Genomic DNA, 23,315 nt, shown 5'->3' with positions numbered 1-23,315 from the left:
AAAAAAAATACAGGTTAAATTAAGGCAAACATGTGGTATCTAACCTTTTGGGATTCGCTCATTTCCCTTAGCATTATAGTTTCCAGTTGGGCCCATTTAGCCACAAAGAACTGCATTTTGGTTTTTTTTAATAGCTGAGTAGTATTCCATGGAGTAGATGAACCAAAGCTTTCTTATCCAATCTTCTGCTGATGGACATTTTGGTTGCTTCCAAGTTTTTGCAATTACTGATTGTGCTGCTATGAACATTGGGATGCATGTTGGTTTGTCGTGAAACAGGTGCTTTGGATATATTCCTAGGAGTGCTATTGCTGGATCATAGGGTATGCAGATTTTCAGCTGTTTGAGTGTTCTCCATACTGATTTCCATAGAGGCTGTACCAGCTTGCAGCCACCACCTCTGAGGTCCCGTGGATTCAAGGCACACTCAGCGCCTCCTCTACAGGTACGGCGCCCCCGGGCGGAGGGATGAAAGCACTCTCTGGGTGCGTCCCCTGCACGGGGATCCACAGGACGTGGAAGATTTTAGGTGCTTTCTCTGTGCGTCCTCAGTGCCAGGGACTGCAGGGCCCGGAGGGTTCTTGCTCTCTGTGAGCTTCTCCTGCATGGGTCCGCACAGCATGGTGTGGCAAGGGATTTTTCAGAGCCCACCTGGTGTGTCGCCCACGCACGGGACTGTGGGCGAGGGGTGATCCAGGCACTTTCTGGGCATGGCTCCTGCGCAGTGGGTCAGCGCAGCGCGGTGTGGGGATGTTCAGAGCCCTCCTGGTGTGACCCCCTCGCAAGGGATTGCAGGGAAGGAGTGAACCAGGCACACTGTGAAAGTGACTCCTACGCGGCGGCGGTCCGCACAGTGCAGCGCGGGAGTTTTCAGAGCTCTCCTGGTGTGTTGCCCACGCACAGAACTGTATCGTGGGGGGGCGAGGAGTGGGCCAGACGCCCTGTGGAAGCGGCTCCTGCGCAGCGGGTCCACACAGCCTGGCGCGGAGGTGTTCAGAGCCCTCCTGGTGTGTCGCCCACCCACAGGATATCAGGGTGTGGGGGGTTCCAGACACTCTCTGGTAGCTTCTGCACACTGAGATGCACGGTCCGCACAGCACAGGAGTATCTGAGCACTTTCTTTGTGCCTCCTCAGTACACAGGACCACTGTGCGCCACCTCCAAGGCACAGTTTCGGCAGTTTCAAGGCACTTGCCCTGTGTCCTCAGAAGCTGGAACCTCTGCGGGAAGGGGTGGTGAGAGGAGCACCCAAGAGGCTCGGGCTTTGTGCCTACCCCTGGAGCACGGGCTCCAGAAGCTGCTAACCCACTGCTGTCACTCCCCGGCTCACCCAAACCTCAGGCTCTTGCAGTCTGCCTCTGCTGCTGTTGAAGACCTTTGCCAGTGACGATCCCTCCAGGCTTCCTTGTCTCTGGGTCGGCTGTGTCTCCTGTCGGCTGCCCTTAAAGGTGACTCAGCAGGTCTGGAGCAGGACGCCATCTTCCCTGCCTTTTGTTTTGTTTTGTTTTGTTCTCGTTGTTCTTCCAAGTTGTGTGGATCTTTTTGGTTCCACACTGTCCAGGGAACTTCACGCACCTCTCCCTGCAGCTCTTTGCTGTTCCTCTTTGCTGCTTCTGTAGCGATCTATCCCTCTCTCACTGTGCTCTCCCTCACAGCCTTCCTCCTATGTCGGCCATCTTGGCACCTCCCTCTCTCCCATTTTCTTACCTGGCCTTTGCTCTCCACAGCTCCTGCCCCACATGCTTGCTCCTCAAAGCTGATCTCTGCCTCAGAGACATGGCTCTGTCCTGTCTCAAGATCAATTTGAGTTTGAAGCTAAGCTTGTGTTGCTTGCTGGGTGGAAGGTAGGTGCTCCTCTCCCCTTCCAAAACAGTAGCCCAGATCCAAAGCCAGCACAGGCAAGCAAGTGTGATGCGGCTGCCAGCAACTCTCAGGTTGACATTTAGCAACTTCAGGGCACAAAGGCTTTGTACCATCAGTCAACAGATCCCATAGACCCACGTCACAGATGGCCTATGTGAACCTTCCCAGATTACAGGCAGTTCTTCCACTTCAGAATGTGAAAGCCAACATCCTTATCCATGACTCTACATTTCCATCCTGATGCCCATCTTCTGCCCTTCCTGCAGTAATTAGCACAAAACAACTCACTTTTCACTTAGCCATTCTCAATTAAGTGATTTCCTACAAGTTCTGTCTGTGCAGATTTGACAAAAATCTTATGGCTGTTTTGTTTAGTGAAATGTGGAAGGGTTTTGCCTGCAAAATTTTGCTTAATATGTACACACACATACTTATTTATTTTAAAATAATTATTTTTATTAAAGATTTATTTTAATTTTTTTAAAGATTTATTTTTATTATTTTTTTATTGGAAAGGCGGATATACAGAGAGGAGAGACAGAGAGGAAGATCTTCCGTCCGATGATTCACTCCCCAAGTGAGCCGCAACGGCTGATGCTATGCCGATCTGAAGCCAGGAGCCTCTTCCGGGTCTCCCACGCGGGTGCAGGGTCCCAAAGCTTTGGGCCGTCCTCGACTGCTTTCCCGGGCCACAGGCAGGGAGCTGGAAGAGAAGCGGGGCTGCCGGGATTAGAACCGGCGCCCATATGGGATCCCGGGCGTGCAAGGCGAGGACCTTTAACCACTTGCGCCACCACGCCGGGCCCAAAGATTTATTTTAATTTTATTGGAAAGATTACAGAAAGGAGGAGAGACAGAGCGAAAGATATTCTATCTGTTGATTCACACCCCAAGTGGCGTCATCGGCTGGAGCTGCACTAATCCAAACCCAGGAGCTCAAAGGCTCTTCTGGGTCTCCCAGGCAGGTGCAGTGTCCCACGGCTTTGAGCCATGCTTGACTGCTTTCCCAGGCCACAGAGAGCTGAATGGGAAGCAGGGCCTCTGGAATTAGAACCAGCCACCATATGGGATCCAGGCACATACAGAGAACTCTAGCCACTATGGAACCATCCTGGACCCTCTTTATCTTTATTTGAAAGATTTACAGAAAGAATGATAAGAAGAAAGAGATCCTATCTGCTGCTCAATCCACAAATTATAGTATCATGTCACAGGCAGTGAGCTGGATGGGAATTAAATCAGTTCACAAAATATCACCCATATGACATACTTGCACTAGCAGGTACAGAATTAACCATTGAATCATCAAAATTTCAATGGTTCCAAATTTTTATTTATTTTTATTTATTTTTATTTTTAAAATTATTTACTTTTGGGCCTGGCGCGGTGGCGCAAGTGGTTAAGGTCCTCGCTTTGCACGCCCGGGATCCCATATGGGCGCCGGTTCTAATCCAGGCAGCCCCGCTTCCCATCCAGCTCCCTGCCTGTGGCCCGGGAAAGCAGTCGAGGACGGCCCAAAGCTTTGGGACCCTGCACCAGCGTGGGAGACCCGGAAAAGGCTCCTGGCTTCAGATCAGCATAGCATCAGCCGTCGCGGCTCACTTGGGGAGTGAATCATCGGACAGAAGATCTTCCTCTCTGTCTCTCCTCTCTGTATATTCACCTTTCCAATAAAAATAAAATAAATCTTTAAAAAAATTATTTTACTTTGATAATCTTTACATAGTTGGTTAGGACACAAAGGGTAAAAGGCTACAGGAAAGTGTCAAGTGGCTAAGGTCATTGTTTCCACATTCTTTTTTTTTTCCTGTATCTGCTATAAAGGGGGATATAAAGGGAGAAGCCCCACCCAGCCTCCCACCCATCCCAGGGTCTCTGACGTGGGGCATGCTCCAAGGCACTGCTCAAGAGGTTTTGAGAATTTTCAACAGTTCTGAATCTCTGCCAATCTCACCATTCCAAGGATGATTAAATCTCTCCAGAATCCATTGGCTGACATAATCCACCTTAGAGTCTCCATTTGCCCAGATTTTCACTGCCAACACATGGCTGGGGTAGATGATTGATTTGTTCTGTCCTCCATCCTCTGTTGTGGTACCAGGTGTCCTCTGCAGGTTCCAATAGACTGCCATATCCTCCATGTGCACCTGGATATGCTATCCACTGTTCCATCTGAGCCTCTGAGGAGGCTCAGCTTTGATATATGCATGTTTCATGTTCAGACCATGGAACCTGCACTTCTCTTCATGGTTGGGGTTCTGAGATTAGCAATTCAATTGGAGGGATCCCCAAAGAAATTTCTTTTGAGGTGATTCCAGACCTGATTCTTGTGTGTGCATGCCAGTACAGGGTCCAGCACAGTCTGTTGCCCCAATCAGCTTACACACACACTGGTAGTTGCAATTGCTGGGTCAATTCTGTCTCTAGCCCTGTCTTCCACACAAACCAATGGGTGTTGCAGTCCAGCCCAATTCTACCCACCACACCTAGCCACATAAACCAGTGGGAGCTGCAGCCTAGTTGGGGTGACTCCCAATAACCCTCACCAGGCCTGCCCCCTGCCCTGGTTCCCATGTTTGCCAGTATGTACAGCAGACTGATCCAGTCTGTCCTACATCCCATTCAGCTCTCATACATGTCAATGGGCACTGAAGCCTAGTTCAACCCAACCAGCCCCACTATCCTACCCACACATGCTGGTATGAGCCATTTTGTCTAGCCACACCTGTCCTAGTCCTTGTGTTCATGCTCTCCAGTGGGAGTGGTAAGCCAAAAGGAAGGTACCCATTATTTCTCTACTGGGTCCACTCCCACTCCCAGATCATGCACTCTGCAGGTGGTTCTGCAGTTTAACTGGCAGAACTTGCCCCCAGTGCCAGCTGATGCTGTGATAAAGCCCCACCAACCCTCACCCACTCTGATTTATGCTTGCACCAGCAGGAACAGTCAGCCTAGCCTGGCTTTTCCCTGATCTAGCTCACATGAGGCCCACAGGTGTTGTAGCCCTGCTTAGTCTGGTCTGCCCCCATCCCATCTCATGCTCTCCAGTGGGAGTGGTGGTCTAGCAGAGGGACTCTCCGCGTTCCATCTAACACTTTTGCCCTCTCCTCCCCTGCTTCTCACGTGTGGTGATTGGGTTTTGTGGCCCAATCTGGCATGGTCTGCCTCACCTCGACATTTGCCAGTGGGTGCTGTAGCCTGACCCTGCCTGGCCCAGCCCACCCACAATTCCAGCTCATGCTGATGGGGTTTACAGCCTAGCCCAGGCCAGCCAGCACCCAGTCCCAGCCATAAATTGTACTGGTATGTGTTTTGATGAAGCCTAACCTGATCTACACTCTATTCTGGTGCTTGGATTTACTAGCAAGTGATGTGAACTGGTTCAGCCTGGTCAGCCCCTGACCTGTGCCAAATATATGCTGGTGGGTACTGTTCCCTGGCCCAGTTCGGGCTTCTCCCTATCACGGTTGTTGTGCTCACCTGCAGGGACTGTGTCCTGACAGAGGAGTTTCCCACACTCCTCCATCAGAACTTCTCTCAGTGCCAGAACTCACACACACTGGTGGGTCCATGGGCCAGCCCTGCTTAGTCTACCTCCTGTCCTGGTAGGAACAATAGCCTTCACTGACTGGCCTTCAACCCATCCCAGTTCTTGCTGTTGGATGTTTCAGCCCAGCCAAGCCTGTTCCACACCCAGACACAGCTCACACATGGCTCAGCAAGGGCAGAGACCTAGCCTAACCCATCCTATACCTACCCTGGTTCTCATAAGCACCAGTGGGTGCTGGATTCTAGCCCAGTCTGGCACATCCCATACCCAGCCCACACACATGCTGAGGGATTCTGCAGCTATATCCAGACCAGACCGCAGCCCCCACCCTGGCCCTTGCACTCTCCAATGGGGATCACAACCTGGCCAGGGCATCCCCTTTGCTCCCCAGCCAGGCCTGCTCCCCTCCACAGATTTCACACATGCCAGTGGTTGCTCTGACCCGGCCTGGCATAGCCCCCATCTACCTTAGCCTTTACCTTCTGATGCTGTAGCCTGGCCTGACCTAGCCAGTGGCCAAACCTAACTCTCACTGATGGGTGCTGCAACCTGGCCCTGCTCAGTCTGCTCCCATCCCCAGCTCATGTGAACCAGTAGGTGTGATACCCTGAACCAGCATGACCTGTACTCCAGCCTGGTTTCTGCACTCACCAGTGGGCTAAGATCTGCTCAACCCTGCCTGGTCTGCCCTCCTTCCAAAACCAACCCACACACTTGCCAATGGGTGGGGCTACCTTGCCCAGCTTGCCTGACCCCTAAGTCTGGAACACATGCTCACCAGTGGGAGCTATGGCCCAGTAGGGGAGTCTCCCAGGTTCCCCACTCAGCCCACTCCCAGACCCAGATCTCACATGCTCCAGCAGGTGCTAGGCCCTTGCCTGGCATAGCCTGCCCCTCCATCTTGGTCTTTGTATGAGCTGGTGGATGTTGCAGGCTGGCCCGCACTACATCCTGTTTTAGGATGCACATGCAGGTGCTGCAGCTTGGACCTGCCCAGCCTATTCTCAGCTCCAGTACCCATGAGTGTTGGCAGGTTCCATGTTCACTCCTAGTTCAGCCAGTCACCACCCCAACTCTTGAGCTAACCAGTGGGACTTGTATTTCCATAGGGTTGGGCCCACTTATCCCCCACAGAATCTACCCCTGGGCCTGGTTCTCTCTTGTGCTGGTTAGTGTCATGGCCCTGCCTAATGTGATCTGTCCCCTGTTCCAACACTCAATCAGGTACTTGGATCTAGCTCTGCTAGACAGGCCCCCAGCCATAGCTTTCATGAGGTATTGCTGGGGTTGTCAGTGATGCTCTGCACTAGCAAACCCATTTGAGGACTTCCATGTGGGCTGATGAATCACTCTGACCCATACAGATTTTTCAATTGCTCCCTTCTGTACCACCAGGTCTCAGTCCCCTCACTTACCAACCAGTACAGTGGCCCTGTTGTTAGGTGTCACTCAGGATTCATTCCTCACTTATACATATGGTGTCCATATCCATGGATGTCCCTAGGCAATATTTTGTCACCCCCCAGACTCCACAGCTCATTGGCGGGTGGCCAGTTGGCAAAGCCGAGCACCCAATGGGTGCACTGACCACCCGCAGAATAAAGATGGTGCCAGCTGTTTAAAAAAAAAAAAAAAAGGGGTGGACCCCTTCCTCTGCTCATCAGCCAAGATTGTTAATAAACTGGAGTTCTGCTTCACATTGGAAATGGGAATACCTTTAAAGGTAAGTCAGAAAAACCAGCACACATGGGAGACCTGAGCTGTGGTAGTTAGCATCAACCATCATCTAACATCACTCCTTGGCATACACTAAAGCTAAGGCTGGGCCTAACCGATAGGTCAAGATCACATTAACTATCAGTGACAGTCAGATCAGGGAAAGAGTAAAGTTAGGATAGGCCATGTTAATAATCTGATCTTGTGGCAGGATCTATGGGCAAATATGTAAGCTTACCCCTATGGAACTTCAATCTCTGCTGGCACGCCCAAGAACTGTGGCTAAGAACAGGCCTGGCTGGGGAACTATGGAGATGCCCCAGCTGGGTCAGGATTCTCACTGGTGAGCATGAGAGCTGGACTGAGGGCAGCAGGCTGGGCTGGACATGTCTGTGACTTCCCTCAATGCAGGTGTGGCCTGGATCTGGGATATGTCAGATTGTGCTAGACTCCAGCTCCAGGGTGGGTATAGAACAAGGTGGACTAGGTCTCAGCTCCCACTGAACCATGTGAAAGTTGTGTCTCGGAACAGACCAGGTGTGACTGGGCTGCAACATCCAACAGTAAGAAGTAGAATGGGTATAGACTAGTTGAGGAAGGCCACTGTTCCTGCCAGGGCAACAGGTGGACAAAAACAACCTGAGCCATGGACCCACTGGTGTGCGCAAGATTTGCAACTAGGAGGAGATCCAACAGAGGAGCCTGGGATACTCATTTGTAGGAATGCAGTCCCTGAAGGTGAGTACAAAAATCAAGTCAAGGAGCAGCCCTCACCTTGCAAGGTTACAGCATCCACTGGCATACACATGGGTCAGATCTGAGGACAGACTTGGCTTGGCCAGCTCATAACATCCACTGGCATACACATGGGTCAGATCTGAGGACAGACTTGGCTTGGCCAGCTCATAACATCCACTGGCAGATCTGAGAACCAGGACAGGGTACAGAATGAGACAGGCCACAATGCCAGCCAGTTCACACTGGGGATGCTGAGGTGAGGCAAGCCATGCCAGCCTGGGGTCAGTGGAAGCTGGGTTCTTGAGCAGCAGGACTAGGAATAGTGTGGGGCTTGGGTAATCTGACCTGGGTCCTGTGGCCCACCTGCAATGTAGGTGCTGGGTTCATGAACCCTGGGTGTCAGGGATCCAGTGAGGATTGGGTCTGCTGGCCCTGATCCTTGCACCTGCCTGTGAACGAAACAGGCAGAGCAGTGGACACAGATCCTGATGCATATGGAGAATATGGCATCCCGTATAGCAGAAGAGGAAGGAGAACAGAGCAATTTGACAACTACCCCAGCAAACAAAAACAGCAAAAAGATCTAGTTAAATAGAGAGCTGAAGTTGACTATGTCAGTCAGTGGACATTGAGAGGGTTGCATCACTCTTGAATCAGCAAAATCAACAGCATTTCAGAACTATCCAAACCACCTGGTCAGAACCTTCAGAACATGCACTATATTGGAACCCTGGGTTGATACTGGGTGGAGGTTCCCCTTCCCCATTCCTGGGTACAAAAGCATTTGGGAGACTGGATGTGGCTCCTTCCTTTATCCCTCTCCTTCCCCTAGAAACAAGAAGAAATAGAGAATTTGGAAAAAATGATTTCACCCACTTTACCCTAACTCTGAATCCTTCCCTCTCTGGTCCACATGTAATCATCATCAAAAATAAAAAATTTTAAAATAATAGAAAATAGTAATGGTAATAATAATAATAAACAACTATGCTGGTGTACTGGTACAGTTAACACAAGTTTGACATTAACCAAATCCAAAAGATCCACAGCTATTGGATGCTTTTCTCCAAGCTATGTAACACTTGCTTCGGTAAAGGATAACTTGCACACTTGCCTACTGCTATGGATTTTTTTTCTTTAAAGTTTATATTATTTATTTGAAAGGCAGAGTTAGAGAGAGGTAAAAATACAGAGAGATCTTACATCTGCTGGTTCACTTCCCTAAATAGCTAGAACTACCAGAGCTGTGTGTTCTGAAGCCAGGAACCAATAGCGCTGAGAGAGGAGTTAGAGTGGGTAGTAGGCAGTTAGGGTATTCTGGGTCCCTGAGTAAAAGAGAATTTCCCCACCATGTCTTGGATTCACCAGAGCACGTCTCTTCCAAGGGACAGGGATGCTATTAGCATATCAATTCCCCACCTGAAGTATCGGCCATCACCTCCGGCCATTGTGGGAGGGCCTCAGGCTGATCTCTTTATCATTGAAAGGAGAGCAGGAAGAAGTAATACACATCTGCCTAAGGCCTGGAATGTCCTATGTCTGGTATCTCTATGACCTTTTGTCCCAAGGCCAGGTACCTTGGAAATCGGGAATTTTCTTTGTTTATGGAGAAACATCTTTGAGGGAAACCTTTAAAAGGTGCATTCCCCACCATTCATTCGGGTTTTGCTTCTTGTCCTCCTGCCACTATGGCAGAGGACTAGGGTTCTCATTTTCCTCCTGCCACTATGGCAGGAGGTAAGGGTCTTTTCTATCTCAAAACCCCCTCCTGTCGCTAGGACGGGAGTCTTCTTTTCTCAGCCTTTCTAATAAATCCTGCTTTAAAACTAAACTGTGTCCGCATGAAAATTCTTCTTTCCTGCGAGACAAGAATTTGAGGTTGCTGCCATACTCGGAGTCAAAAATCCTGCAACAGCGCCATCTGGGTCTCCCATGTAGGTGTCAGGTGCCCAAGCACTTAAGCTCTCCCTGATGCTTTCCCAGGCCATTACACAGAAACAGGATTGCAAGTGGAACAAGCTGGAGTTGAATTGGTGCCTATATGGATGTCAGCACTGTGTGCCTGCACTGCAAGTGACACTTTGCCAGATGGATGACCTTGGCTGCTATCTTTACAGGATTACTTTTGCATGTGTTTTGGATTAAAAGATTTGAATTAGAGCACCCACTTTATACTCAGATGTGGAAACGTAAGGATACCTAATTCAAGAGGTTGTGAGGAGTACACAGAATATCTCTGAAATCATTCAATAAGCTGTCATTTGAAAGGCAGAGTAACAGAAAGGAAGAGGAGAGAGCAAGAGAGAGAATCTTGCACTAACTAGCTCACTCTTCAAATGACTGCAACAGCCTGGATTGGGCCAATAGGAAGCCAGGAGCCTGGAAGTTTTTCTGTTCTCCGATGTGGTTGGCAGAGGTCCAGCTATTTGGAAAATGTTCTGCTGCTTTTCCAGGTGAACTTATAGGTATTAGAAGTGGAGTAGCTGAGATTGCATGCAGTACTCATATTGAATGCTGGTGTTTCCAGCAGATGCTTAACTCAGTGCACCACAATACCATCTGTTGCCAGCTGCATCCGTATGCACTGGCCACATGCCGTACCCAAAATGGCGCCAGCTGGAGAAGCCACACCTTGGTGCCTGGTGGAGAGTCACGTAGCTTTCGTAGTACTGCACAGGTGCCCAGCGCACGCGCAGTGAACTATGGCATGACCGACTCATGGCCGGCACGTGAACACTGGGGACTGGCGAATCCGGTCGCCCAGGACCCTGCGTGATCATGACACTAACCTATCATCGGCAAGGGCGGAGCCGGTCAGCACATAAGAGCAGGCAGCCTGCCGGGGCCCTTTCCTCTTCCTCATCTTGGTGTGCACAATAAAGACTACCGCAGAAGACTTCACTCGCGTCTGCCTCTTATTGCGGGACGATAGGAGTCGTGGGCGTGACAACCATCACCTCTGATAAACTCTTACACAGCTTGGTTTTAGTATTGCTAGACTGTGAGCAGAAGAGAAAATATTTTGGAATAGGAAATGGAGATCTAAGTCTTGTAAGGATTCAGTACCACCTCAGTTTCCCAGCTGCATCATTGAATGAACGGTCGAGACATGCCTTGTAGGAGGACATTGTGACCCTGGAAGGTCAGCAAGCACAGGATTGCAGTTCATTGGACAGTATTTGCATGAGAACAACCAAATGGCTACCTTTTGTATACCTGATGGGAGATAATTTGTATAAGTTGAGTAAACAGCATGTAAATGAGAACACCTGGTGGAATATACAAAACAAAAGGAATTCCAATCAAGAGTATGGAAACAGTTGATGGGTTTTGTTGATGAGCTCAATACTTCCTCCCTTATCCCATATGGACTCTCAGTGTATAAAGTCTGATGCCCCTAATAAACTTCAGGTTTGACCATCAGTCAGGGTCCACGTGCATTGTTATCGGCTCTGTGCACCAAGTCCATTGCTATGGGACAGTTACAAGTGGCGCCCAAACAGTGAAAGAAGAAGAAGAGAAAGTGCAGCGGAGACCCCCACAGGAAGTGGTGAGTGGGACAATGGGCCAGAACCAGTGTAGGGCACAGTCGTTTATCTCTCTTATGCAGAATTTTTTAGTGAAAAGTGGAACAAAGGTAACTAGGCAGCAATTGCGTTCTTATTTAGAGCTTATTAATGAATATAATCGTTGGTCTCCAGATGAATGGACACTAGAAACTGGATTTAAGAATTTTACTCAGAAAAATGGTGAAAAGGGCAGAAGGATAGAAAATATTCAAGTTAGTTTTTGGATTATATCAGCTTTAATTAGAGCTGTTATTATAATTTTAGAAGGGGAATCTGCAAGAAACTCCTCTAAGAGGAGACACTCTCAAAATGTAGCTTTTAAAAAAGAAGTGTTTCATAACACTGACAAGGAAGAGAAAGGAAACTCTTAAGAGGTCCGCCTAACAGGAAAGGCCACTGTAATATGGCTAAAAAAGAAATGCCTCATAGTACAGATGAGGAGGATGGCAAAGAGCAGCCTGTGAGAGATTTCCCTAATGGGAGACGCCACCGTAATGTGGCTAGGAAAGAAATGGCTTATACTACAGATGAAGAAGATGAAAAAGAATGTGTGAGAGACCCTCCTGTGAGGATATGCCACTGTAATGCAGCTAAAAGAGAAAGGCCTTATGCTGCAGATGTGGAAATTAGGAAAAGAAAACTCAGGAGAGATTCTCCTAATGGAAGATGTTACCATAATGTGACTGAAAATGAAATGAGAACTAAGAAAAAGAAGAAAATTTTTAGTGTTAAACCACAGGATTTCTCTAGTGAGGTAAATGAGGATGGGATAAAGGAACAGTTAAATATCAGCCCATGCCGTCTCACTCTTAAATCTGATCAAAGATGTTTCCAAATGTCTGATGTTCCCTGGAGACCTCATGAATTCCGATTGCTTTTTCCAATCATACTTAGTCAAGAAAACAATCAACCTACCTATGAAAGCCTAGATGAAAGCTTTTAAAAAGGCTTGTGTGTCCTACAGACCTACTTCTTCATATGTGTGGGAATATTTAAATGGCTGGAGCCAGGGAGCAAACTGGATTCCTTATGATTTTGAAGTAATAGCAAAAATAGGGCTTTCTCCTTCTCAATATTTACAATGGAAAATGTGGAGAAGTGATATGGCTAAGGAAAAATTGCGATCCTTAGGAGCATCAGGTCACCAACTCCCTGGAGGGGGGCAATTGACTTATGATATGTTAGTCGGAGATGGACAGTGGGTTACTACAGAGCAGCAGATACTGCTACCTCAAGCTGTGCTCATTCATATATGAGAAGTAGCATTGTGGGCATGGGAGAAAATTGAAGCTGGGTCTGAATTTGCAGGCAGTTATACAAAAGTCATTCAAGGAGCCAGAGAATCTTATGCTGATTTTGTAAGGCGTTTGACAGACTCCATAGAAAAACAAGTTAGAGGAGAAGGCACTAGGAAATTGTTATTAAAGCAACTGGCCTTTGATAATGCGAATGAGGACTGCCAGGCTGTTATTCGTCCTATAAAAGAAAGAGAGGATCTTCTGGGTTACCTGAAAGCCTGTCGCAACATAGGGACATTTAAACACCATGCCCGCCTAGCAGCACTTGAAACTTTTGCCATTCAAAAGCAAATGAATGCTAAATGTTTTAACTGTGGCAAGCCAGGACACCTTAGAAAAAATTGCTGGATGCTTCCTACAACTCAAAGATACCACGCTGATACTTCTAACAGTCACTCCCCAGGAATATGTCCTAAGTGCCAAAGAGGCCGGCACTGGAAAAAAGAATGTAAATCTAAATTTGATCCTGATGGCAGATGCCTGTGGCCAGAAGACTCCTGGAGAGGCCAGCCCCAGGTCCCAAACGTTCAGAGGTTTACAAAACAGGAACATTTTGAGGAGAAGCTTCAAACTTAAAACAGCCACTGTCTCAATGCCCCACCTGTGCTCTTCACCCTGCAAGTAAATCCTGGAGGCTGAAATTCCAATCAATTGTGGTGAATGCATGTTATTCATATAGCACTTTTTCTATACAGCATTGCTTAATCATGTATGCTAATTTTTTAAGTACAAGTTTTTATATTAAGTTAATTTTTATGTTCTCTGTCTCATTAAGTTCTCATTGTTTAAAATTAACAAAGTGATGTTCTTGCTTTAAGGAGTATTTGGGTGATGGCATTATGTCATTATAAGGTGAAAGTTTGCTGTTTTGTATGTTAATGTACAGAGGATGTAACTGCATGTCTTTTGGAATATTTTATAATGCTGAGGAAACTGGAATACAAGAAAGCTGGAATACAGGCCTTCAGTTTAATGGCTAGATTTCACAATAATGACCAATTTCAAGGTCTTTTGTTGTGATAAATGTTTAGCTAACTGATTTCATCTGCATATCCATTGCAACTTTTGGGAACTTGGAATTCAAAGAAGATACTAGGCTTTTGTAAATCTTTAGGGGTTTGGGGGGACTTTAAAAGAAAGTAAAGTTTTATTGTAATTTTGGTATAGAATTGAACTCTAACACACTGTTAGATTATTTCAAGGTATAAGTTAAATTAATGTGATATTCATTGTCTACAAAGTGCATATATTAATGTAATTCTTGTGTTTTTGGCTAGTTATCAAATCTCTCACTGCCTTTAATGTGTCAAGGTTTTGTATTTGTTTTAAAGATATTTGAGTGATGATCTTGTTGCAGGAATTTTTGACTCCGAGTATGGCAGCAACCTCAAATTCTTGTCTCGCAGGAAAGAAGAATTTTCATGCGGACACAGTTTAGTTTTAAAGCAGGATTTATTAGAAAGGCTGAGAAAAGAAGACTCCCGTCCTAGCGATGGGAGGGGGTTTTGAGATAGAAAGGACCCTTACCTCCTGCCATAGTGGCAGGAGGAAAAGTAAATGAGAACCCTAGTGCTCTGCCATGTGGCAGGAGGAAAAAGGAGAACCCTAGTCCTCTGCCATAGTGGCAGGAGGCAAAGAAGTAAAACCCTAGTGCTCTGCCATAGTGGCAGGAGGACAAGAAGCAAAACCCTAGTGCTCTGCCATAGTGGCAGGAGGACAAGAAGCCAAAACCCGAATGAATGGTGGGGAATGCACCTTTTAAAGGTTTCCCTCAAAGATGTTTCTCCATAAACAAAGAAAATTCCTGATTTCCAAGGTACCTGGCCTTGGGACAAAAGGTCACAGAGATACCAGACATAGGACATTCCAGGCCTTAGGCAGATGTGTATTACTTCTTCCTGCTCTCCTTTCAATGATAAAGAGATCGGCCTGAGGCCCTCCCACAATGGCCGGAGGTGATGGCCGATACTTCAGGTGGGGAATTGATATGCTAATAGCACCACTGTCCCTTGGAAGAGACGTGTCCTGGTGAGTTCAAGACATGGTGGGGAAATTCTCTTTTACTCAGGGACCCAGAATACCCTAACTGCCTACTACCCACTAACTCCTCTCTCATTCCGCCCCCCAGAAGAAGTGACCCTAACTGCTGTTAGGGGACTGGGACGGCGACCACTCTGGCTGCTTCCTGCTGACATGGGACGAAGTTAAAAGGCAGCAGTTGGGTATTCCTCTGGGGGTCGGTCTAAGGGTCCCCAGTGGAACGTAGAAGTCAGAGACGCCTGGCAGAAGTCATCAGAGGTGCCTGGCAGGTTGTTTTGGCTCTGGGTGTTCCTTCTTGTTGAAGTCTAGATGACAAAACAAAGACAATTATTATATCTCCCAACCTAGTATGTAATGGGATAGGTGGAAACATCAGTTTAAATACTTGAGTTTTAGAACTTAGATATGAGAAACATTTTGTTGAACATTGGACTTGAGCAGTGTTTAAGGCTATGAACTAGATTTATCAGTTTGAAATAATTCTTTTTAAGCTCAAGTTTTGAAACAATTAAACTCAATGAACATTATAGAACACATGAAACTTTCTGAGCTACATGAAATTGCTATCTAGGTCCATTAGAAGGCACAGAACTAATGAAAGTTAACATGTAGCTTTAGGACTTGAACCCATATAGGGCATGTAAACATTAAGTTTCCATGGAGTTACAATTTCGTTTAGCATTGACAATTCTGAATTAAGATTTAAACTTACTTGACTTTTGAAAATACTACAGTTGCTTTGTATACAAATGGTGGATTTTTCAAATAACAATTGTACTTTACCAGTTGCTGGAAACCCTAAGAGTGTCAGAAGACCTTGAGCCTAGAATATAAAGCACAGCGCTGAAAACATTTCATTACAAGACTTATCTGGATCACAGCATGGATGGCAAAAGACTAAACTAGTTGTGAATTACAATAACCCAGCAGCTTATGGCATTCTAGTAAGAATTCACAAAACTCCACACATTAGAGGCAAAGGCAATGAACTAGTCCCGTAGTTGTAACAAGCCATACATTGACAGTTGGAGAACAGAAGAGTCTTAAATATATGAACAGAGAGATCCAATAATTTAGTCAATGAGGAAGACATGAACCCTGCTTCAGAATGGTGAGGGTGTTCTACCTAGTGATGTCTAGTACAAACTGAAGAGCGATGGCAAACATGCCCTGTCAGGAGCCTGGTCAGCGATACAGGCTGAGCAGTTACAGGCTAACTAACTTTTCCCTAGAAAAACTTCTTTTCTGAGCTTCTAGATTAATCTGTCTGTCACCTAAGCTAATTTGGGGCTCCTGAGAGACCCTGATGGTCACCCTAAGAGAGGGAAGAAGCCAAAGCTAGCTAGGACAGAGAAGGCAGTGTCCAGATGGAAACTTACAGTTTTCCCTTCCACTGTGAGAACCACCCGGGGCTCCTCGATGCTGTTCCGAGGTGTCACCAAAGTCCGTGGATGGCCTTGAGCCTGTGCAGGTTCCAGGGCTGCTTCCGTCCCATGTGGGAGATCCAATGGGAGATGACTGACCTGAAGTACTTGGCCTTCGAGGACAGTCAGATCTCCAATGACCTCCTTGGCAGTTGGGACATGGCCCTGGGCGTCCTTTCTGACGAAGTGTCCATTGCTTCTGCAATGAAGAGCACTTGGGAGGCCTCCGGGGGTCTCACTGGAACCAGGAGCACATACCTCTCTCATCCTGCTTTGCCATGGGATCCCCTCCTGGTCTCTGAGGTAAAAGACCATGGTGACCCCTTTAAGAGGATATCAGGGCACATTCAGGTCCCATTTGTCTAAAGTCCTATCCTAATGTCCAGGGCAGAATCTGTTATCTATATCATCTATTCTCTACATAGAATCTAGTGGAATATATTTAAAGTCATTCCTCAAGCATTTTAAGAAGCTGGGGGATTTCTCTGTGGCTCTTAAACTCAGATTTGTTTAAATCAAAATAAGATTCAGCTTAGCAATTCTCATTTATGAACATTTGCCCACAGTCAATTGAAATAGACTACATAGCTTGCCACGTATACCAGATAACATACATTATAAAACAAAACTTTTGTAACAGCTTTTGAAAAATCTCTCTAAGTGTTTTAAAGTTACCACATCTTGCTCTTAGTAACACTAGTTGAAGGTGCTTTTAGTTGGAACCTGTAGCTTACTGCTTAGCTTTAGTTCTATCTGCAATGGATGCAATAGTATCTGTTGGAACTAGAAGATGAAGCATTCATTGTCAGAATTATAATAACAAATATAAACATCTATTTACACAGCACACTGTGGAACCACCTGTAGGACTTTATACACACTTGTACTGTTTAGGCCTTGTTCATTAGGATAACAGCTGTAAACAATAATGCAATAAGATTATTAGACTTTAGTGATGTTTCACATTTATACCAATAACAGTCTGTTATGTTAATATTTCATTATACTGAAACTAGAGCTAGCTAGCAGATTTAGTCACCAATAAGATGAAAATAACTTGAAGTTAAAAAAGTTGCTTTGACAAATAATCAGATTTCAATTCCACTGTCCCAAAGATGAACATTAAGATGTTGTACACAATATTCAATCATACCATACATCCTTTAAGAACTTGCTGTCTTCCTGTAAGACAAAATCTCACAAACGATGCTTTTTGCAAATTAGAACATAAATAATTGACAATGCAAGAATACAAATAATTCCACAACTTGATACAGCTTCACGATTAAAAGACAACTTGACCAATAAACATAACCACCAGTATATGCATTAGCAGTTTTTGAAACTTCACCAAGAATCTTTGTAATTATGCAAATATTCATTCACTTTAATAGAACATACAAGCTCACACGCAGAATCTGCTCCTCCTCATAGCAAGTACCACTCTGGGTGTAAACACTGTAGGCCGGATCTGATCAGAGCTAGGATGGCACTATAAATCAGTAGATGGTTAAACTTCAAGACCAAACAGCAACAAAAGCAGCAGAAAACATTGCAAAAACACTGAGAACTCATCGCTGAAGCCAGTTGCAATGACACAGAAAAACTTTGATTTAGCACATGAACACAGCATTAACAGTGAGATACACTATGAAGCAAAAGGCACATAGAATGAAATACTAGTTGGGGGCAGAGGGAACTGTAAAGGGAAAGAATCTCTCAGGCTACAAAGAGTTAATGAAATTTAAGTTCTCTCCGGGGGTGCAGGAGTCTGGGGTCTGGCCCATTGTTAACTAGCAATATTCCCGTTGGTTCCTGAGATCAGTGACCAAGGAGAGACAAAATGAACTTCTACCTCCTGTTAGATATCTCTAACAATTAAGCCTAAAATGAAACAATTAAAGCTAAAAGACAGAACAGGGAAGGGCCAAGGTAAAAGCCAGTTGTGTGCTCCACGTGGCGGTGGAGCCAGCACAGCACAGCAGCATAGTTATGCAAAGAGGCCCATCCAGACTCTCTCCACTCTAAAGCTCAAAGCTGGCAGCCAGGCTGTGGCATCCCTGTAATTGCGGAGGCACCCCAAGGGGTATCTCCGTTCAGCCCCCCATTCCTGTGACATGCTAGCTCTGGGACTCCTGCCAGTACAAGTAAATCCTGGTTTTGCACCTGGACATACTCGTCAGAATAGCATGTGCTGGGAGCACTGAAATGAGGATAGAAACTAGAAGCGTCCCTCAGTTTCTATCTCTCCTGAGTCTAAGACGTCTCTTAGGACTCCTATAGCTCGCCCGTGGTGTCCAGGTGTGCGCTGCTGAAGACCACAGAAGAAGGGAGGAAGGTGGGAGTGAAGTCAGCACACTTGACTCACATCGCTCGACCTTCCAGGCCTTGTGGGATGTCTCGGTTAGAACAGCATGTGCCAGGAGTGAATAATCCGCTCCTGTTTCCTGCGCCATGCTAGACCTAGGCCTCTGCCTGGTGCAATACTCTGATGTCCTGGAGAACATATAAGTCAGAAGCAGCATGTGCCAAAAAATATCCCCTGCACCATGCTGCATCTGGGACTTCTGCCGGACAAAATATGCTCTCCTTTTGAAATTTGTTCTAACCTCGAGCTGACAAGCCTGACCTCAAACTTCGGCCTGATAACTAGAGCTGGAGGGAGTACCTGTGTTGACTCTGGTTTTTAGCGACTACACTCGTTAAGAGCTAACCTGGAGAAACTGTCTCTGCTGACTGCCTTGTGAAGGAATTAAAGCACTTTTCAGTTAAGTTTATCTTAGATCTCATCTATAGAGGGGCCTAGAAAGAAACTCTGCCTGCCTTTTCCTTTTCCCCATCACAGACCAATTGATATTTAGCACATACTGACCAGTAAAAGAAAACCCAAAAACTGAATCCATAGAGAATGAGGAGACTTAGTGAGAAAAAGCTTTTGGAGAAGATATCAGAAAAGGTAACGGAGGACTCGTCAGTGCCTGAGGCTGTTTGGGAATTGAGGCACGCAGCCCAGGGCTCGTGGCCTCGCAGTGGTGACGACTGAGTCCCCGCAGAAGGAAGAAAAGAGTGCAGATTTCAGCCCGACACCCTGACGGGCTGTCGGAGTCCGGGGTACAGTCCAGAGGCCTTTCGAAAAGCATCAGGGAGTGGCCCTGACCAGAATTTCTGAGGCGCCCTTAGACTTCTCCCAGTCTCACGTGACGGGCTTAGTCCGTGAAAGGAAACTGAGTCTGGACAAAACCGACATTCCTGGAGCCAAGGACCCCAGCTCCAGGGGATCAATTTAGCCAAACTCAGCAAGCCTCGCCCCTGAGTCTTAAGACCGGCAGCCGCGCTAACCGCATTTAACTGGCTGACAGGGACCCGGTGTTTCTTTTTCCGAGAGTTACTAATTGTGGAGAGCTAGTGTCTCCGAAAAACAGGATAGAGAGTCCGCTTTGCTCACCATCCGACGAGATGGATGTCTGGAGGCTGGCTGGAGATGAACTCAAGTCTCGCTGGTAGAATCCGAGTCACACGGCACCAAAACTGTTGCAGGAATTTTTGACTCCGAGTATGGCAGCAACCTCAAATTCTTGTCTCGCAGGAAAGAAGAATTTTCATGCGGACACAGTTTAGTTTTAAAGCAGGATTTATTAGAAAGGCTGAGAAAAGAAGACTCCCGTCCTAGCGATGGGAGGGGGTTTTGAGATAGAAAGGACCCTTACCTCCTGCCATAGTGGCAGGAGGAAAAGTAAATGAGAACCCTAGTGCTCTGCCATGTGGCAGGAGGAAAAAGGAGAACCCTAGTCCTCTGCCATAGTGGCAGGAGGCAAAGAAGTAAAACCCTAGTGCTCTGCCATAGTGGCAGGAGGACAAGAAGCAAAACCCGTATCAATGGTGGGGAATGCACCTTTTAAAGGTTTCCCTCAAAGATGTTTCTCCATAAACAAAGAAAATTCCTGATTTCCAAGGTACCTGGCCTTGGGACAAAAGGTCACAGAGATACCAGACATAGGACATTCCAGGCCTTAGGCAGATGTGTATTACTTCTTCCTGCTCTCCTTTCAATGATAAAGAGATCGGCCTGAGGCCCTCCCACAATGGCCAGAGGTAATGGCCGATACTTCAGGTGGGGAATTGATATGCTAATAGCACCACTGTCCCTTGGAAGAGACGTGCCCTGGTGAGTTCAAGACATGGTGGGGAAATTCTCTTTTACTCAGGGACCCAGAATACCCTAACTGCCTACTACCCACTAACTCCTCTCTCAATCTCACATCAATAACCAATTGTAATGTATAATGTGTCATGCTAACTTCAACAACAAATCTTGTTTCAGATATTTTCAGCTATCCTTAAAAAAGCATCCAAGAATTCAAAGGTTTCAAATCCTAGGGTTTCCCTTGGTATTCTTACAAGGCCTCAAGAATGCCAACAGATCTATCTCCCGTTTTGTGGAGACAGTTGACCAGGCTATTGGATTATATTAAGATTATTGCCAAATGCAAAATGGAGTAAAATTTTATTGTGTCAAAATGTTGTATGCATCCATGGAGTTGTGAAGGTTTAAATTTTAGTTTGCACGCTTTTAATGATTTAGCTCTAAAGTTGTATCTGGTTGTTAACTATGTATTCTTAAGATGGCTATATTACTGGGAAGACTGAAATTTGCATTTTTAGATTGATGGAGGGATTTCATAGCGGTGATCAATGTTTTTCTCTGAGTTTCTTGGTTCAAGACTATTGATTTAATATCATTTCACTTACAGGTTTCTGGTGAACACTACTACTAAGCTTGGTTGAGAATAATATTTTAAGTCTCCAAAAGTGTGTGTGTGTCTGTGTGTGTGCACACGCATACATGTGTGTCTTAACATTTTGTCTTTTGTAAAAGTTGTTTAAAATTGTTATCATGTGTTGCTGTTTGTTTATCAACAAGAGCAGGTTGCCTTGGGACTATGGCAACCTGCAGCCACTCCCCAGAGCTTTCTGATGTTGTGCCGGTTTTTTGAAACCCCCAGATAATCATCAAGTCTGAAGTCGGTGCTGAGGCAAAAAGGTGGTTTATTCAGGTTAGCCTAGGTCTCCCAGCCACCTCCCCCAGCCCAGCATGAGGCTGCAAGGATCCACAAGGAGGACAAAAGAAGCGCGAGCCAGAAGAGCCAAGGGAAGGGGCCGAGAGCCCAAGCCCCCCAGTTCTTATACATTTCAGGCTATTAATTATACAGTCATGATTTAGTAGGCTTCTATTGGTGGGTTTGAAACAAGCAACTTTCAAAAAGTACAAATCGATGAGCTATTGGGCCTTGAATCTTATCAAACACCAGGAACCTCCTTCCTGAGGAGTGGTCTGCCTACGTGACCTGCCAGGTGTCCTGCCGGGTGTCATGTAGACTATCAGGCCTGGAGTTCACACAGCCCCCAGCCAAGCCATTAAGGCAGAATCACAAAAGGCAGAAAACGCCTAGGTTCTTCACTGATAGAATTGTAAAAGTATCTATGTGATTTTAAACTGTTACTAAATCTGATTTACTTTGTCCAACAATAATACTACTAGTTAACACAGATTTCTTTGATTTATGTAATTTAAATTACTAATAGGCTGTTTTCAAAATGTTACATCATTGATACATTTATATTTAAGTTTATTGTTAACCTGTACTCCTGTCTCATTTATAGCAGGCAATAGGCCTTTGGGATAATGTTTTGTAAATCTAATATTTAGCAGTTTTCACTTTATACTGTTCCTAAGGTAAACAACATGATAGCTCAGATCTAAGGCCTCCCCCAATATCCTCAAGATTGGGACATAGTTAAAAGGAAACACCAACATAATAAGGTTATATTTTAAAAGCAGAGGGGGGAATATGCTACCCCTGTGAGTGCATTAATTTGGTCTTATTCACCTTAAATTTTCTTCAGATTTTGCCTTCTGGTGAGCACCAGCTCTGCGTTACTGGAGGCCGTTTGCAGGCCCAACACAGATGCCTTTGGTTCGATGGAGGGACCCAGCCACTCACAAGTGGAGAGGTCCTGACCCCTTGCTAACTGTGGGAAGAGGGTTTGCTTATTTTCCCAGAAACTGAGCTGCAGCCTGTGTGGATGCCTACTCGTAATGTAAAGCCCTGGACTCCATTCACTGGAGGAAGCACCTGCAGTAAGACAGCTTCACGACCTCATCCTGAAAGATCCATCACCATCAAGGAAACATTGGAGGAGGAGGAGGCCAGACCCCTCCCAACACCAGGTGACATGGGGGGTTCTAAGAGATTGGTGCATCAAGCACAACTGTCCCTGACCTCATGATATATTTGATAATACAACTGAATGATTGATATTCTGGAACACTAATAATCCATGGGAAAGGTTATGCTCTTGTCCCTAGAATTTCCTGATGGATCCTCAAAACTGTGGTTTCCCTATGGCTCATCTGACCTTGGAAGTGCAGCAACTCCCTTCAATGCAACGCTGCCCCTGGAGAAGATGGAACCCCCAGTGGAACTGCCTCTAAGAACTGAAAAACTAAATTTGTTTAATATTCCTCTTGTTCCACTACAGGTCAGGAGTGCAGAGAAATTCTCCACCTTCTTAGAATGTTTGAGGAAGACTTTAAGTGTCATAGATAACAGATTCTTAACTGCTTTAGACATTAGAAAAACCATATTAATTTGTGGTGGGATCCAAGGATGACTCTGACACCCTCTTAAAGGAGGTTGTGTGTACAGAGCAGGAAGGGATCTCAAGGCGGAGCAGGAGGATAAGAGGAGCTCTCTATCCTAGTCCCAGAGACCCCCGGAGGCCTCCCATGTGCTTTCACTGCAGAAGCAGTGGATGCCTGCCTCATCAAGGACATATCCCGACTGCCAAGGGGATTACAAGGAAGGTGAGTGCCCTTGGAGGCCAAGAACTCTGAGGTCAGTCCTTTCCTATTGAATTTCCCACACGGGATTGAAGCAGCCCAGTTCCCTCGTGATAGGGTCTGGTGACATCGGAACTTCAGCCAGGAGCCCCGGGTGGCACTCAGAGACAACTGGACTCAGAGGAGGAGCTTGCTCTAGTTCTGACCTAGCTCCAGCCTTGGCTCCCAGCCCTCTCTTACACCAACCATCAGGGTTGCTTGTGAGCCCCAAAATTA

The sequence above is a fragment of the Ochotona curzoniae genome, unplaced genomic scaffold, assembly GCF_017591425.1.
Source record: "Ochotona curzoniae isolate NIBS_2020 unplaced genomic scaffold, NIBS_Ocur_1.0 patch345, whole genome shotgun sequence".
Classification (NCBI taxonomy): Eukaryota; Metazoa; Chordata; class Mammalia; order Lagomorpha; family Ochotonidae; genus Ochotona; species Ochotona curzoniae.
Note: the sequence above shows the minus strand (reverse complement) of the source record.